This window comes from Marmota monax, unplaced genomic scaffold (genome assembly GCF_021218885.2).
Source record: "Marmota monax isolate L192 unplaced genomic scaffold, Marmota_monax_Labrador192_F-V1.1 WCK01_AAM20220418_F8-fsc00080, whole genome shotgun sequence".
Taxonomy (NCBI): Eukaryota; Metazoa; Chordata; class Mammalia; order Rodentia; family Sciuridae; genus Marmota; species Marmota monax.
In genome coordinates, this window is record NW_026694750.1 from 4,067,190 (window position 1) to 4,085,875 (window position 18,686).

Below are 18,686 nucleotides of genomic sequence, written 5' to 3' on the forward strand. Positions count from 1 at the left end.
AGAGGGACAGTTCCCAGGCGTCACCCAGGCCCAGGGAGGTGGCATTGACTCGTGGGTGGCCTGTACCATAGCCCTGCTTCTGGGGACTGCCTATGCACCCAGGGCTGGGCACCGGGGGCAGGCTTGCTGGTGAGGCAGAGAGGGGCGCTCTCAAAATCCAACTGGCAAATCTGTGTGGGAAGGAGGGGCCTCACTGTAGGCGGCTCATGGGTTCGGAGAGGCTGACTCAGGGCACCTGGGGATGGGGGCCCACCTCTGAGCCAGCGCTGAAAGGTTTCCTTTGGAGCCACCAAATCAAAATTGAATGATCTCCCGTTCCTCGGCTTCAGGGTTCCCTGGCTCCCCGCGGCACCCACTCGAGGAGGGGTGAGGTCACAAAGAAGGACGGGCCTGAGGACCCTGGGGTGGGGGGAAGGCCTCTGCCCCTGTCTCCTTGCTCAGTTCATGTCACGGCAGCTCCCACGCCCTGACACCAGCTCTCCAGGGAGGAATGGCCACCAGCTCCGCAGCTGAAGGTTTCATCAGATATCATTTACACCCCCAAAAAGACCAAGTGCCATTTGGCTCGTCTCGGAGTCCGTTTGAGCCCTGCCTGTCTGATTAGCAGAGCTGAAAGAGAAATCATTTTGGACTCTGGGATTCTGGCTGTAAGAAAATCAGATTTCCAATATGTTAGAACTTTTACAGAGCGCCGTCAGCTGGGATTTACGCCCTGTACAAACCAAACAAACAAAGCGGAAATTAATTTAAACGATTCCCTTGCAATTCTTGCCCAAGAAATGTATTTATTATTAAGAAGGCAATATTCTTCCCCGACTGCTCTGGATTGCAAAGCACTGCGTTTTGTTTTTGTGTTTTTGATAACTCACTCCTTCTGGGCAAAGGAGGCTTCTGTTTGGACACTTTCTGGAGGAGCCTGGCTGCAGTGGCTGGGCGGCCTGTGACCTCGGCCAGCTGCTTCCCAGGGGCAGTTCCTTCTCTCTGACCCCTGCGGGGAACCAAGGGGAGGGAATTGTTGGGAGAAGTTTCTCCTGTCAATGGAAATCAAAGTCCTCTCTGCTCCTCCCACTTAGACGGCAAGCAAACATGGCTGCTTTTCATGGTCTCCCTAGTCTCTGCCTCCCCGTCTGGATCGAGCTTCAGCCTCCCTCACACTCAGAGGTCAGAGAGAATTTACCAACGCCTGCCCTGCCCAGGCTGTGAAAGTGCAGGACCAGAGGAAAGCAGGCCTGTTCTCCCGGAGCTTGCCAGCGCCTCCCTCGCGCCGACCTGGCCCCCCTAGAACTGTCCAGGACCATCCAATAAGCAAGACGAAGGTGGAAAGAAAAATGGCCGCGTCTGCATCCAGGCTCATGCATGTTAATCAGAGCAGCCCTCGGGCCTCGCTCAGAACCTCCAGACTCTATTTTTAGATGTTGCTCTGTTCCTCCGACCACTGCGGGGATCTGGGGTCTCTGGTCTCATCAGATGAGAGGCGCCGTGTTCAGAGGGTGGAGAGGGAAGTGGCTGAGCGCAGCCGACAGCCTGGTGTGCATCCGTGGGCATCTGCAGGCCTGGCGGGGCTGCGGGAGCACCATGGCTAAGAAGTCCCCGGGCTTCGGCCTCACCCCAGGGGCCTCGCCCAGCACTTAGATCGCCCTGTGTTTGCTTTACTGTCTTTCCTCCTGCCTGGGGGTCCTGGGGTGGGGACTCTTGGACTTCCTGGGAGAGGACAGACAGCACTTTTCCCTCCTGGCACCCCAGGACACAGGGTGGAGACCACCCCGTGTGGGAAAGGACCCTGCAGAGGAAGCGCTGAAGTTTGCTTCCAGCCCACACTAGAAAACGACCCTGAAACACGGCTCTGTGTTTCCCACGGGAAGGGCTGAGCCTCACGGCAAGGCTTGTCCCCGCTGCTGGCCTGCTGTCCTTGTGCGGAAAGAGGCTCATGGAACCGGCTCCCGTGGGCTGGAGTCACTCGGGGGCTCACCAGGTGGGGGAGTAAGGGAGAGCTGACTGCACCTGGTCCCCCACTGCCAGCTCAGAGGCTCCCCGTCCTCCGGGCTGCCCTTCCGGGTGCCGTTCTGATCATTTCTCTTGCTCTCCCTCTCTCTTTGGGACCAGGATTGAACCCAGGGGCGCTTAACTGCTTAACCACTGAGAACATCCCAGCCCTTTTCATGTGTTGAGGCAGGTCTCACTGAGTTGCTTAGGACCTTGCTGAGGCTGGCCTTGACCTTGTGATCCTTCTGTCTCAGCCTCCCAAGAGGCTGGGGTTACAGGTGTGCGCGCCATCGTGCCCAGCTCTGATCACTTCTCTTAGGGTGACCGTGAAGGCTGAAGGCTGATGTGGCAGTGGGAGGCTCAGGACAGTCCCAGACCTGATGCACAAGCAGTTGTGGCAGTGGCCATCCCTGGAGCAGGTGTCAGAGGTTGCGAGGCTGTAAGAGTGAGCAGGAGCAGGGGAGGAGGATCTCTAGCAGCAGGATTGCTGGCGGTGGAGGATGGAAGGCAGGACAGTGTGGGCTGGGTTGGAGGAGCCCCGAAATTATTTGGATGATGGAGAATCAAGGACATGTGGGGAGATCAACCAAGTCAGATCACAAAAGACCGTAGCAAGGAGGGGAGGCCTTGCTCTCACCCTGGGTCAGTAAGGAGCAAAGTCATGTCATGGCCACATTTGTGCTTTGGAACCTCACTGTGGCAGCAGTGCGGCCAGAGGACAGGAGCAGAGGAAGGCTGGGGCATAAGGACCTGGCTGGAGGAGTTCCTATGAGATGGGAGGCATGCTGGGATGGGACAGTGGCATTAGCAGCGAGGGTGGAGAGGATCAAACAAGTTCACAGGTGCAAGGATGATGTCCAGTTTCTGGCTGGGTAGATGGGCATGTGTGGGGACAGGAGCCCTGGGATGCAGGGTTGCTACGTGGCCTCCATGTGGAGGCTAGGCAGGGCCTGGTAGGCAGCGGTGCCTGGGCAGGGCCTGCAGGAGCAGTCGGGGTGGGGTGGGGGTGTGGGGCGTCCACTTAGTCTGATTTCTTCTCAGGGGCCTTTTCAGGTGGATAGAGCAGCTAAATGTGGACTTGCCAAGGATACCGCTTGGCCTGGCGCGTCCTGCCTGCCTGCCTGTGTCCCTGCTCTTCCCCTCTCACCCCCACACTAACCCCAGCCCCCTCCAGGACCCCGGCCTGTCCAGCCTCTCCCTGGCTCCTGGGGACATCGTCCTCACTTTGCAGTCTTCCTATTGGTTTCCAGTCTGTATGACAATGTCATTACCAAGCCAATTGGGGATTAATTGCACAATATTTTATGAGGCAGCGTATCAGATCCGTTCCCTTACCCACTAACCAAAAAAAGCAATCAAGTTGGTCTGTAGTGATTTGTGTTGCACAAACTCCCAGCGCTTTTTGATCAGGCCCTGGGGGCTCCCTGGGGGCTCCCTGGGTTGAGCTTTCCATTTGGAGGCCGTGATGCGGCTGCAGGGAGAGCCACATCCTGGGGCCCTACTGCGTGTGTGAGTGTGCGGCCCGTGTGCACAGGCGGTGGGGGTGTGGGCAGGCATGCGTGGGCTTCCTGCTTATGTGCACACAGAGGAAGAAGAGGAAGGAGCTATGTATCTACAGGCAACCCAGAGAACGTCCCCCTTCAGATAGAGACACCTTCCGAGGAGGCATGTTGGGGGAGTTGAGGCCCAACAGCCTCCTTCTGGCCTGGCAGAGCAAGGAAGATTGTCCCCTTAGATACTCAAAGTCACTTTAGGACACCATGGTGCTTTTCCAAAAAATAAAAGAAGGAGAGATGACATTACAGGGGAAACCAGCACAAGCAAGGTCCTTCTGCCCTCCTGAGCAAGCAACGGCCCGGAAGGGAAGTCCCCCACACCCTCCTCCAGAGGGGTTCTCCTCCAGACTCACCCACCAGCACAGGCCCGTGTGCCATAGGGGGCCATCCAGGCTCCCCCATGGCCACTGTGTTAGTGGGGATGTGACCGGACTTCCCCACCCGGGTTCCCTCACTCTCACTCTGTCTCCCATGCCTCTGTCAGTCTGTCTCCCATGCCTCTGTCTGTCTGTCTCCCATGCACACACCCTCCAGCTCTTTCTTCCACTTCCAGCACCCACCACACAGAGGACTTGGCCCCCTACTGAAGGCCCTGAGCGCTGGAGGAACAGGTGGAGTCGGATGATTCTGCTGGACACCAGCTCACCCACTTATGCCCCCTTGGGTCTTCCCCAGTGGACACTGTCATGTGACTCTGGGCAGGCTGGGTGCATCCTTCATCCAAACCTGTTCTCACCTGGGGATGGCTTCTAGTCTAGCTCAGGTCCCCCCCAGAGCCTCTCCAGCCCCAGCTGCCTGGGCAGATTCCCTGGAGATGGCCCTTTGGAGCTCGGACGTGAGCTGCCTCCCCAGTGGGCAGCTCTGGGGGGGGTCTTCCTGGGGCGTGGTCCACACCGTCATCGTTGTCATTTCAGTTTGGACGTCTGTGGTACCACCTCCCCGCTCACTGGGGCTCCTGGGCTTTCTTTCAAGGGCCAGGCAGTAAGTAGTTTGGCTTGGGGGTCAGATGAACTTGTAACCACTTAGCTCTGCTATTACAGGCCCAAAGCAGCCTCTGACGACAAGTTGAAGAGTGGCCGTGACTCTGTCCCAACACAACTTTATTCATGGATGCTGAAATTTGAATTTTGTCGCATGTCATGAATGTCATCCTTCAAAAAAATTTCAACAGTTAAAAACTGTAAAAGCTAGTCTTAGTCCTCAGGCTGTTCAAAGATGTGGGCCAGGTCACACTTTCCCTATCCCTGACCTGTCACACGGGGACATGTGTGAATTATAGGGTCCTTTAAAGTTTCCCAGTGATTTCTACGTGGCAGGTGCTCCATAAATCTGCTCGATTCCCACAGGATGCAGACACCTGAGCAGGGCCAGGAAGGAGAACAAAGGGCCAGGCGTGTGGAACCGCAGAATGAATATTTAACAGACAGACAGAAGGTGCAGGCCGGCTTTCAAGTCGATTCGTCTTGGGTATTTGTTTTCGGGGCATGCACAGCATTTCCTTAGGAGGGGAAAATGCCCTGCAGCGTTGGCCTCCCATGAAGTTTCTTCTCTGGGGGAGACCCCTTCATCCTGTTTCCTGGGTCTGCCTCTCGCAAGAAGCAGGGAGCCCCCAAAGCCGGTGGCTTGCGGCTGACTTGCCTTTCAGGGTGCAGGTGCCTCGCATCCCTGCTGTGGCTCACACCAGGTCTTTTCAGAATTGTGCTACCCAACATGGTGGCGGCAGCCCAGGTGGTGTGCAAAGCCAAACTTAAATTAAGTCCAACTGAAGAAGCGAAGCCTCAGATCCTCAGTGGTGCTGGCTTGTTTCAGGGGCTTGAGGGCCCCAGGTAGCAGTGGCCACCTGCTGGATGGCACAGGACCTTCTGTACTGGACACACCCACACTAGGGAACCTGCTCTAGGATCCAGTTCAGAGATGTTTGGCTGAGGCCCCTGGAGGGTGGGACCCCAGTTTGGGGGAAGTTGGGGATTGGTGGGGAGAGGCCTGGGAGCTGATTTGTCCGGAGGTCAGAGCCTGACTCTGCCGGGGTTCCCAGAACCTCACGCCCTCAACCCTCCTTCAAAAGCCTTCTCTAATGCAGGGATAATACCCACCGCCTGCTCAGACCCCATGTTTACCAGCAAATCTCTACTCATAATCCTCTTTTAGGAGAGTCCCTCTGCAACCTCCTCTGCCTCAGAACTGGATCAGCCCCTGGGAGCCAGCCCAGAGCGGGGGTCCCAGAGTTGGCCAAGGCTGGCTGTGGTGCCGGCCCAGGCCCCTGTGACAGGCCCAGGAGCCCCACTCAGCTCCCCCGTCTCCCCCTGGGCAGGTGACAGTCTACACAGAGGCAGTCAGAGTGAGCATCGGTTTTTTTGGTGCTTGGTTTATCTCTTGGCTTATATCTGATGCCCACGTGACCAAGATGACTCCATGTGCATCGTGTCTCAGGTGTCAAGGTGCGGGAAGAACAAGAATGATGGGAAAGGAAAGCTCTCCTGCAAGATAACGATTTCATCTTGCCCCAAAGTGACCAAGGGGCAGGCGCATGTAAGAGGCAGCCAGATGCCCCACAGAGGGAGCCCTGGGCTGGCAGGGCCTGGAGGACCAGGAACCAGGAGGGCATGGTCCCAATCCCAGAGCATCCCCTGGCTCAGGGGGGTGTGGGAGGGAGAGTAAAGAGAATGAGCCAGACCAAGTGAGAGAGCTGATGCTAGTGCAGAGAACCCGAGCTGGCACCAGTGGTCCCTGCGTTCTGAGCTCAGCCAAGTCATGTGAAGGGAAGCGACACAGTGCTGAGCTAAGAAGGGTGAGTGGGAAATGGCAGGGTGGACAGCAGGTAGAGAAGAGCAGGCAGACCACAGAGGTGTCTACAGCAGGGCCATGGGCCCAGGCAAGGGCGCCAAGCCTCTGTTTTCTCATCTGAGTCCCAAGTGCAGGATCAGGTTGGGGGCTGAGTCCATGGCTCCAACTATTCTGCAGAATCCCCCGTGGGACCAGGATGAGTGGTTGCAGGTTTCTATGGCCCTGCCCTTTCCCATATTTCCAGGAAGGGCTGGGGGTAGCTCTGAGAACAGAAGGGTCAAGGGCAGGCTCAGAACTAGAGCTTTGGGCTGGACCTGTCCCCTCCCTCCCGGTCTCCATTTCTGATTTCTGTGTGTCTTCCCTGTGCCCTCTTGCCTGCCGAAGTGGGTGGTCTTCATGTGGCAGGTAGAGAGGGCCCTATAATTCCAGCTGTGACCCAAGAGGCAGAAACATCTCCCTCTTCTAGATTTGACCCAGAACTATCCGTGGGGCAGGAGGGTGCTGGGTGGAGTGGGGATACCTGCCAACCACAGGGCTGTGGGGCTCTCGCGTGGTCAAGGGTGACCCTCTCCTGTGGGAGCTGTGACACACCAGTAAGAAGCAGGTGCTCCTCAAAGAGCAGGTGGGATTAAAAACCTCCAGCACCCCCCAGAGCGTCCCTGGCCAGTGGCCGCTATAGCAAGGCACAAAAGCTCACGACACAGCTGGGAGGGGGTGGGGAGATGGCGGGAGCAGGCAAGTGTGATGTGGTGTCCTGCCTCCTGTCCTCTGGCTGCCCAGCTGGACCCCACGGAGCCATCTTGGGAAGGTCCAAGGCCTGGACAGGAGGCCTGGGCTGGGATAGGGAGGGGGGCTCCAGCTGAGCCTTGTCTGAGCCCAGGCCCCCCCTTCCACCCCCTATGGTGCCACCCACGTAGCTTCTCACACATCTGTCTGCACCTCAGGTCGCCTGTAGGGCCTGCCTCATCACAGACAAAGGGATGAAGTCCCGGTGCCTCAGAGGACTGTCCTCACTGACGGATTTGGTTCGTATTAATCTAAGATTAGACCAAATGATTCAATTCGCATGCTGCCTGCACAGGCGCCGGACAGCGCCAGGCCTCAGAACATGTTAAATGGTGAATTGCTTTAAAATGAGTCTGAGCTAAATGCATTGCAGTCCAGTTCGGCCTCGGGGACTGGGTGACAGCTGGGATTTGGAATATTAGATCATCACTGACCAGGGCTCTCGCTGGCCTCTCTCCTCAGACAGTCTCAACGGCGTCTCCCCGAGCAGCCTTGGCCGGCCACATCAGGGGACCCGCCAGGCGGCACACAGGCTGCTGGACGCCCAGTCCTGACTCCTTCATGTTACAAGGCCAATGCAGGCTGCGTGGTGGAGTCACCCCCTGAGCCCTGCGCTTCCTCGGGGACTCCTGGGGCAGGTGGGCCGGCTGCCAAGCTCACCCTCCAGGCTCCGGAGATGACTCCTCCCCCGAGAGGCTGCTCCTCCCGCCGTCCTGGGTGCTCCTGCCCTCCCATGACCTAAACCAGTCTCTGGGCCCACTAATGGGGTGTCCCCATGCCTGGTGCTAAAGGGACCCAGGGAGACAGGGAGAGGGGCTCTGCCAGACACCTCTCTGCCATCATTGAGGAAGGGCAGCATGAATCCCTCCCTACAGACGTGGGCGCGGAGGCTCAGAGATGGCAGCACTTTCCTCGGCCAAGGCCACAGGGCTCATGACAGCCAGAGCCGAACCCTGGACCCTGGGCCTTGAAAGCCTCCAGGAGTTCAGGCTCTTTCCCTGGAGCAGAAGGTCTGGTCCACACCCTGGAGGGACACAGGACCAGGTGGTCCAGCCTGGCTGTGAAGGTCAGGTGATGCAGGAAACAGAGGGGCAGACGGAAACCAGTGAGGCACACAGGTTTCAAGGCTTGCCCAGCCCCAGTGGGAAAAGGGGAGAGAGCTGAGGAGGCAGGCAGACCTGGGGTCCCCCACCTGCGGAAAGTACCCGTGGTCCCCAGCCCCTGCAGGTAGGAAAACGCCCTGCGCAGGCACCTGGAAGGGCTGAGCTCGGAGGAGGGGATGCCTGGGACAGGGAGAACTTGGGTTAGCGGAGGGCAGAGGAGAGCATCCTGGAGGAGGTGCTGTGGACCCTGGGGCACCACCTGGGAGGGAAGACAGAGCGGGACAGCCCCTCCGTCAGGGCAAGGAGCTGCGAGAAGACCTGCAGGGTATGAGTGGAGAGGGAGACACTTGGTTCTCAAGCTGGAAGCTCCCTGGACGTCTCCATAGAACGTTCTAGATCACTTCTACAGCAGGAGCCCTTTTGAGATCAGGAAGGAAATTGGAAACAGGGTGCAGGGTTGAGAGCCAAGGGGCAGAGGGAGCCATGGGGAAAAGACGGTGGGACCACTGTCCTGACCCAGGGCCACCGTGGCATGGGGCCACCTGCCTCCCTCACCTGTCCCCCGGGGCACGGCATGCACAGGCAGGGACCATCTGAATGAAGCAGCAGCCTACAAGGACATGAGTGAGGGAGGTCATAAAAATCAAATGAATTTTTAGATAAAAAGGCATAAAAATCATGTTTAAAGGTATAAATAAAATCCCTGGAGCTCTGGCTTTATGGGCTTTGGGGGTTCCAAGATTAATAAATTAGTGGGCATAAAATGGAATAATAGCTAAAAGTTGGTAACAAGGTGAATTTAGATTTAGAGAGGGGCTTGCTCCAGTCATGGCTCTCAGGTGGGAGACCAGGATGGGTGGAGGGGACAGTGTGAGCCCTGCAGTCCTCCTGTCAGCTCCCCCTGTTTGGGGTCAAGTCCAGGTACCTGGCTGCCTTCTCTGCACATATCCCCACCCTCTGGAGACTGCCAGCCAGGCCCACATGGTTCCAGCTGCCCCCAGCCCTGCACTTGCCAGAAGGCTCTGGGGGGCAAGCACCCTGGGCCATTTCTAACCCTGCCCAGAGGGCAGACGTGGGAAGCTCATCCTGACACCTGGTCCCCCGGGGCCCGGTGAGGAGCACTGCCCCTCCTCGACGGCCTGTCCTGCACAGCGCCCATCTCCATGTGCTCTCCTAGTCCAGGCAGCCCCACGGCAGGCTCTTGTTCTTTGAGCCTGTTTCATTGTCGGGGGCTGCTGCTATCTCGAATGCTCACAAAAAGTACGAGACATAAATAATAAATAAATAAAGTGAAATTTCCTCTCTCATCAAAGTGTATTGCTGAGACCTATTTCTTGGAGCCTTGTCAAGAGGCTAGAACTGATCTTACAAGTGGTTTGTACTGATGACGGCTTCCTTCCTTCCTCCCTCCCTCCCTTCCATCCATCCCTCCTGCTTCCTTCCTTCCCTCCTTCCCTCTCTCCATCCCCCCACCCTCCCTTCCTCCCACATTGTCAAGCCCCGCCCTCCTTTCCAGCAGGTCTGATCTTACTGAGGATTCTCTAAAGAGGCAAAAGGACTCTCACAAGTACCTCTTGGGCAGGTGTCCTCCTTGCCAACAGCCCGTTGGGGTTCATGGGAAGTTGCACATTTTAGACCAAGGGATGAAAGATGGTGGGAACTGCGCCGCTGCAGGGAGCTGGGGTTGTACCCTCTGGCGCTGGGCGTGCTCCATGCACATTCTCAACAAGCTGACCTTTCCCTTCCTCATCCTCAGGGCCTCCTATCCCAGAAGGGAAGCCAAGGCAGAACCACGATTCGACCGTCTGAAGTGCCCAGTGGCCATTCTAAATGGTAGGGAGGGCCGAGCACTGCTGGGAAACCAGCCCTCGGCCTCCCGCTGCGGTGGCCCAGGGCTGCAGCTGCTGGGGTTTCTGGTTGTGATCATGGCTTTGCGGCCTGAATCCAGCTCCTCAGCACCGCCCATCCAGGCACAGGTGACAGTCCAGGTACCTGCAGCACATCGCAAACACCAGCTGCCCAGGGAAGGATCAGGGATGGGATTCTTGCTTATAGCCAGCAGGGGGGCTTTGTTTATGAGGGGAGGGAATGCCAGGCCTGTCTGTGGCTATGTTAATGTGGGGCTGGGCTCCCTGCCAAGACATTAAGTGGAGTGAATTCCTGAAACCAGCTTTAATCAGCAGATTTTTAAGGTTAGAATTACTCTCTCCCTCTCTCCTCTCGAAGGCTTGCCAAGGTTAATTTGGGCCTGAGCATGCAGAATTAATGGGCTGGACAGAGGATTGGACTTTTCCCGTTTTTTTGAAGTTCACAAAAACATCTCTACAAAGACAGAAGGGAGCCGGCAGCGCCCTGGTGGGGGAAGCACCCCGGCACCAGGCCAGGGATCTGGGAGCTCGCGTCAGAAGTGCACACAAACAGATCTGGGCCCGCTGGGCGGCTGCCCGGACTCCAGGATGACAGCAGGGCTTGTCCTAGGAGGGAAGCTAGCAGAGGTCACAGCCACACCCCTCCCCTAAAAACAAAGGGCTCCGGACACCTGTGGACATCCTATCCCAGCCAGGCCCTGTCCTGGGGCCTCCAAGGCCTTGAGCATGTCTGACCCTTGCAGGCTCTGGGTGGGGAGGGAAATGAAACCCAGCCAGATCCCTGTCGTAAGGCCTCGACCTTCTCATCTGTGGAATGGAAATATCAATGATGACACTGATAGTGAGCCTTACGTGATCACCGCTACGCAGAAGTCTCTGGTTCAGCAGAAAGAAGGGCTGGTGCTCCAAGGGCACTGGACCTTGGCCAGGAGAGGCTCCTTCCTTGAAAACAGCCCTCCAAGGAACACTGGTCCTCTAGGAAGAGTGTCAGGAAAGGACAGCTCTGTGCCCTTGGACAGCTAGGCTAAAACCTCTGCCCAGTGCTACTGTCCAGCCCTGGAAACCTCGGGGAGCCAGAGTCCAATGGGACCAGTGGGGCAGAGACCCCTCCTGGTCCCTCTTCATCAGGCAGAGGTCACCTGATCCCCAGCCTTCCTGGTCTGACTAGGGGAGGAGGGAGGGCCAGGAGGGAGGGGGCACTCAGCAGGAACCCCACCAGGGCTTGAAACTCTATTGCAGTAGAGACGGTGGGCCGGTGACTTGGTCTCTTTGAATCTTACTGTCCTTATTGGTAACGACCCAATCTTGCAGGTTTGGTGGATTAAATGACAGTATATTTTTAATGACTTGCACCATCAATTAACACAAGATTCCTCAGCATTCCTCAGTCACCTGGTAGATCTAGTGGCCTGGCTTGTGCTCAGGCTGTGTGGGCAGAGCTGTGTCCTCAGCTACTTCAAGTGGCCAGGATGTTAAATTCAGTGCAGTACCCAGGCCGACGGAGCCTTGCCAACATGCATACGGGGAAGGAGACAGAGTCAGAAATCCTTCTGGGGACCTCAACACTGGAATCCTCTCACTGGGGATGAGAGCAGTGACCTCCTTCTGCACGAGAGTGGACACCCTGGATCTGCTCAGGTTCCCGAGCCCACAGCTTCAGGACCACCCAGACCAACCTTTGCCTGACAGACCCAGCTGACCACTGTGCCCTGGCCTGGGCTGCCACTCACCCGCCTGACTCCACCAGGAGTGACGCCGGTAGGGGAGGCCATGCCCGGTCAGCAGAGCACCCCCAGGGCACACTCAGAAGTGAGGGGCCCCTGGCCCAAACCCCCAGCGAGGCCCCCTGAGGACCCGCTCCCAGGTAGCACCTTTGCTGTATGGGCACTGCCTGGGCCCTGCCCAGCCCTGCCCTCCCCTCAGCCAGGCCCAGGTCCCCCACCCTGGCTCTGTGAATCCCGTGCCCACTCCACAGCGAGCAACTCTGAAGGCGAGACTCGGATCCGCCCTCCTCCTCCACTGGCAGCCACACACCTCTCCTTGGCCTCCAGGAAGGAGTGGCCACCTCTGGTCCGGCTTCCGCTGTTTCTCAGCCTCGCACCCCCACCCCCCACCCACCAGCAGCAACTCCAGCCCTCAACAGGGCGGCCTCAGGCCAGGCCTTCCCAGGCCCCCTGGCTCTGGAGGCCCTTCCTGCCCTGTGCCTGCCTCCTGGACTCCTCAGAGCCATTCCAGCCTAGCCCTCGACTCCCAATGGCAGGAAAGGATGCTATTGACCCCCCGCAGGTCTTGGCCACAACAAGGTCTGTTTGCTGTTGTGCCCAGGTGCCAGGTGTCATCTGTGTGCACGATGCTGGAGGGCAGCCTCCCTGAGGAAGTTCCCTGTGGGACTGGCCTTCTGGGTCCCTGAACTTGGAGCACAGAGGTCCAGGCACCTGCATGGGCTGCCCAAAGCTGTCAGCCACCCTGGTCCAGGCACCAGAGGGACGGGTACCCAAGGCCACAGTCCCCTCTGCATGGCTCACTCCCAGCCACATGCTGTCCAGCCTCGCCAGCTTCCCCCACGAACCCTCACAGTCCAGGGAACCTGAGCTGCTGAAGGTCAAGTCATCCATGTGGGCTTCAAGGACAAGGGCTGGCTGAAAGGTGATGCCACCACCAAACGCTGCTGTCAGGAGTAGTCCTGTCTCCGCAGACACTTGGGCCAGGACAGCCCTTGAGTCCCTACTTCACACGTCCCGCAGCTGTGAAGTTCCCTGTGTGGTCCACTGCAGGCCTGTTCAGAACCTTTTGAATTTCACAGATAAACTGTGGCCCATTTCTCAGTTAAGCATGGATTGGCCACGCGACCCAGCCGTTCCTCTCCTAGGCGTGCCCTAGAAGAGCCGAGAACAGGGACTCAAGCAGGTAGGCATGCACACAAACCCCGATGGCGCCCTCCCGCGGGGAGAAAAGAGTCCGTGTTCATCATAGATGCACAAAATGGGGCAGATCCGAGCAGGAGCACTCTTCATCCACGAGAGGATCAAGGACCACCCCGTCCACATGGAAGAAACTGGAAAACATGATTCTAGTCCCAAAAGCCAGCCACAAAAGGGCACATACTCTATGATGCCACACATACAGAATATTCAAAATATGTCAGTGTCTAGAGTGAGAACACAGATTTGTGGGGCTGTCGGTGGAGGAAGAGGAGGAGAAGGAAGAGGAGGAGGCTGATAATGGGGATGTGGTTCTTTTTGGGGTGATAAAAGTGTTTTGGAACTAGATAGAGGTGGCGGTCGTATAACATTGTGAACATACTAAAGGCAACTGTATGATTAAAAGTGTTCATTTTTTAAGCTGGGTGCAGTGGCTCACATCTATAATCCTAGCTGCTCAGGAGGCTGAGGCAGGAGGATGGAAAGTTTGAGGCCAGCCTGGGCAAGACCCTGTCTCAAAATAAAAAATAAAAAGGACTGAGGATAAATAATAAAAAGGACTCAGTGGGAGAGTACTCCTGGGTTCAATCCCTAGTACCAAAAAAAAAAAAAAGCTAGTTTAAGTTAGTAAATTTCAACTCAATTAAAACAAAAAGACTGTGGCCCAAGGACCGTCTTGGGCCTCCTTGCCTGGTTTCCAGCCCTGTGCACCTCTGCCCAGCCCCAGAGGCGCTGCTCAGCATCACTGCCATGGCTGAGTCTGCCTGCTCAGCTGACTAAAGTTCCCGGCGCCCAGTAGGTGCAGGCGCTGAGATTCTTTGGGGAACCAGAGAGAGGCCTTGCCTGTGAGATGCACAGGGTCTGTGGGGTGGGCGCCCTCCTTGCCTGGTTTCCAGCCCTGTGCACCTGAGTCCAGTCTCAGCCTTGAAGCAGGAGCTGCCTGCCTCTGTGTCCTAAATGTCCTCTCCAAGGCTCATCTTCCCAGTGAGACTGGCAGCTTTTCATCTTCCACTTATTTTCCCTCTGCTGACCGGCCGCCCACCCTCTTGGCTCCCTGCATCCACACCTGTGTGTACCCTGGGTGCTGCATCCATCCTTGTCTGCCCTGGGTCTCCTACGTTGGCACATCTGACACGAAGGGAGTCCTGGATAATGCTGTGTGGCTGGGACCCAGCTTGGAGGAATCCAGGAGTGCCAAGGGCCTTCCTGGTGGGCTGGAGGTCATCCATCCTCTGGATCAAGGGTCCCCGATCCCAGGCCCCACATAGAGCCTGCCACAGAGGATGCTCTGGGCAGGGGTCTGGGAGGAGGAAAGGAGCTCTCCCTCTGCCTTCCAAAGCTTCTCAAGCTGTCTATCTCCCCAGCCTGGCACAGCACCTAGCTCACAGAGAATGTTCTGGAAAAGCTCCTTGGGTCAAGCACCACATGAAGACAAGTGGCTCAGGTGGGACAGAGCAGAGCTGACTCTCTGCAGCCTGGGACAGAGTCAAGACCCTCCAAAAGTGTGCCCAGGCCATGAGAAAGGCCACCTGCCCCGGCAGGAAGGAGGTCCCCACTGCTGCAGTGGCAGCTGCAGCTGCTCTGCACCATGACAGGACTGAAAGTCTGCTTTCCAAACCCTCCCGGTGGTTTCTGAGCAGCCCCCAGTGAGAGGGACAATCTGCAGATGAGGATGCAAATGGCTCTCAGCTGGAGCCAGGGACAGGGAGGAATGGGGACTGCCCGTGCTCTTTAATGGTGCAGGGCAGGAGGCTTGGTCTCCTCAGGCCTGGAGCCCAAGCACAGCGGGAGTGGGCCCCAAGGGCTCAGCCATGTGCACTGCCTGGCCACGGATCCTACATCCATTAGAGCAGAGCCCGCCTGGGCCTCTGTAATTACACCTGCTTTTCCCGCATGAGCGCCTTCAGCGACCTCCCTGGGAAATAACAGATTGTCCTGCATCCTCCAGGAAGATGAGCCTCCCAGGGCGGGGCAGTGGTTCTGTCCTTTAGCTGCTCTCTCCAGGCCCCTCGCCCCTGCTCCTGCACGCCACCTGCCTTATGCAGCTCTGGGAAGAGAATGCAATATTTTAAAGTGTGTAATGACATGCGGGCTGCATGTGGTACAAATTTTCTGGATGTATAAAATGGGAAAAGAACAGGTTTCCTGTCGCCTGCAACTATTCGGCAGTGTTAAAATATGACTCTTTGGAATCCAATATGCTGCTAACCTGCGCGGGGCGGTATCGAATCTTGCAGGCACAGTGGTGAGGCGGTGGGGTGCACAGCCCGGGGCACCTGTGGCTAATTTAATCCCACCTGTCTCCATTCTGCATCTGGCTGTTTACCAGGCTCGAGCTGCGCAGGCCCTTCCCTGGCCCTCCCACACACACCAGAGGGGGCCTGGGGTGGAGGGGGGGTGTCTTGCCTTTCCTCCCGCTGCAGCTGATAACAGAAATCCCTCCATGACCATGACAGCCACGCTTTCTGTGATGTTAGAAGCAGCTCTACTGAGTTGCCTCATTGGGTGGTTGTGTCCCTGGACCACTGTTGCCTAAGGAAGTGTCATCGCATGCTAGCTGGGGGGCACTTGTACTGGCTCTTGGTCCTCACAGTGGCCAGTGCTCAAGGGAATTGGCCACCCACTTTACAGATGGATCCACCAAGCTTTTGAGAGGTTCAGGACCTACCCACCTTTAACAGGCATTCAGAACTGAACTTGCTGGATGCTGGCCTTTGAGCTGGTGCCTGTGTCCCAAGTTGGCCAAGTCCCCATGGGGCTGGCCATGAGCTTTTGTTGGCTCCGTTTCTCCCCAGGACCCCATGCCTTAAGGGTATCAGGATGGCAGGACCAGAACTTCAACCAGACCTGTTGCTCCCACTGCCCACTGAGTGACCACCTCCTGTTGTAAAGGGTGGAGTCCCGGAGTCTCTCCTGGGGCAGCTCTGAGCAAGGAGGAAGCATTCGTCATCCCTGTTTCCTAGGTGAGGAAACCGAGGCCTTCTGAAAGGAGGGGACCCAGCAGCTCTGGCTCCTGGCTCCCACCCACTGCCAGCGCCCTTGCTCACCCCTGGGGGAGCCCGCCTGCCTGAGCTGTGGCCTCACTGCTTCTGGGCTCCCCACTGATCAGGGACCTTGTGTCAGAAAAGTGCCACTCGGTCCCCTCCCTACATTTGTCAGGTGCTGCTTCAGTTAAGATCCCCCCCCCCCCCCCCGGCTGACCTGACCTGGGGTGGCCCCCAGGGTTTTACTTACAAACATGCAAAAGACATTGTTTCTGACTCAAAGTGGCTTCCAGCAGTCGCCCTGGACCTGGCTCCCTTCCTTGCCTTCCCCTGGTGCCCAGTCGGGCCAGGCTGGCATCAATACTGATGACAGGTGACTTTGTGTGGGGAGACCTCTGGCTTCTGTACCTTGGAGCCATTTTCCGTCTGTGTGTACAAAGAGCCTGGGCAGCAGTCACAGGACGGGCCAGGCAGGGAAGCTTGGCCCAGGGGGCCACTGGGTCTGAAGTGGTGTCTCCCCAGGTTCACCTATCAGGGCCTGACCCCCAAGGGGATGGCCTTCGAGGTGGGAGGGGATTAGGCCATGAGGGTGGAGCCCCACCAATGGGACTTGTGAGGACACAGCAAAAAGGTGCCACTGAAGAATCGGAGCCAGCCCTCAGCCTGCACTGACCATCAGAGCCTTGGCCTTCCAGCCCCCAAACAGGGAGAGAGACAAAAAGTCACCCAGGTCAGTGATATTTTGTGACAGGTCCCTCCCCTGTGCCCAAGGAGGACTGGCTCCTGCCCTGCTCTCCACCTCGCTGCCCAGCCTGGGCACAGGGCAGAACACCCCCACAGGGGGCCTCGACTGAGTGCCTGCCTGAAGGCCAGGCTCTCCCCGGCAGATGGTCCTTCCTCCAGGACACGGGCCCAAGCACATTCCAGACCCACCGAAGCCTCGGATTTCACGCCTTCCTGTCCACCTGCAGCCAGAGCCATTTATCAGAATTGAGCATGGAGAGCGTCCCCCCCACCCCACCTTGTTCCTGAACCTGCTGCCCGGGAGGGGAGCCCATTAATCTTTGTGGCCTCCTCTTCACCCCAGAATTTGCCCAGGGAAGGAGAGGAGGGCGGTGGGGAGCAGGGCTTGGGCACCCAGGCTTCCTCTCTGCCTGCAAACACCTAGGGCTGGTGTGTGTGTTGGGGGGGCGCGTCCCCTTGCCTGCTGGGAGAGTTCCTGAAAGGCACAGTCTGTGGGGTGTTCACTGAGCACCTGCTTCATTTGGGCTCCGGGGTGGGACCGACCTGGGCGTGAACCTGGCTCTGTTGCTGTTGTGACCTTGGGCAAACAGCTCAGCCTCTGCTCCCGAGCAGAGAACAGCGGCTACCTGTGCAGAGGGCAGGCTGGCCTGGGATGCAGGCAGGGGGCAGGAGCGCTGGTCTGTCTTCCAGGCTGCATTGAGGACAGGGAGGCTGCCCAGACTCTCAGCCACCAGGGGCAGGGCTGCGAGAGCCAGTGGCATAGTGAGGCTGGATGGTCCTTGTTCTTCTACTAGGACAGAGCCTCAGGGAGGACAGGACCCAGCCCGCGTTCCTAGCAGGGCCAGGTGGAGGTGAGCAGGTGCCAGGTCTGCAACGGTGACCTGGCACTGACCCTGGTGCCCCATAAGGCCGGGTGGGCATTGAATGGGGATCAGAGAAGAGAGGATTGGGGAGGGGCTGCTGGGAAGGTCAAGGAAGGACATGGGGACGTGGAGACTTGGTATGGCCTGGAGTGGGGTGTCCCCACTGCTGGTGTGTAGTGGGTGTTCTGTGTGGGGTGTTCCAGGCCTAGTGGGGGAAACCAGTGTGTGGGCTGAGGCGGTGGTAGATGCCAGGTCCCGAGGACTTTGGGGAAGACTCCAGGAGGAAACTGTGTGTGGGCACCGAGGTTGCTCTCTCCCCACCCCCACCCATTCAGAGCCAGCCCTTCAGGCCAAGGCTGGCCCCATCCATCCACCCGATTGGCTCCCCTTCTGTCCCTTGGAACCCTAAGCCATACCCACTCAGCTTTATTGATGGCCTTTCTTGTAAGAGCAATGTCTGGGGCCATGTTCGGGGGTCATGGCTGATGGAACATCTTGTGGACAGAGGCCAGGACGATGCAGCACATCCTAAAGGACATGACAGTCACCACCACGGAGAATGATCTGGCCCCAAAGTCACCAGCGCGGAGGTTAAGAGCCCCTGAAGACCTGAGCACTGTACCCGTGAGGTGGGAGACAGGGTGGGCACATACGTGACTGCCCACAGAAAACCAGGCACCATTCCCACCGTTGGTGGACCAGATGTCCCTAAAAGGAATGGCAGGGCCCCAAGCACAGCCATCTGAGCCCCAGAGAAACACCCCTCCACAGCGCCTGGAAGGGACCCAAGGCTTCTCTAGCCCAGCCACATCTGGGAACAATATCCCTTCATAACGTCCCCCTACAGGTGACACGGGCCAGAGGGAGCCCCTCCTATGAAGCCTTTTCCACAGCCTCATAGAGACACCTAAGAAGGGCTGGCCACTTGGGTCTAGCTACACCACCAGAGGCCACGTGACCTCTGTGGGTCATTTCACCTCTGAGGCTCATTCTCCGGAGCCACTCAGGCCCCTGGTCACGGCCAGGAGCAGCCCCTGCTGCCCTCCCAGCCTCCCCTCCCTGAGTGGGACTCCCTGCACCTGTGGGACTCCAGC

At 57.8% G+C, this 18,686-nt stretch overlaps 1 protein-coding gene across 17 annotated transcripts in view; it reads right to left on the bottom strand.

Annotated features, from left to right (window-relative positions):
• Positions 1-18,686, bottom strand: part of Camta1 (calmodulin binding transcription activator 1) — a 767,538-nt gene that overhangs the window by 227,233 nt on the left and 521,619 nt on the right. The gene's annotated exons all lie outside the window — the stretch shown is intronic.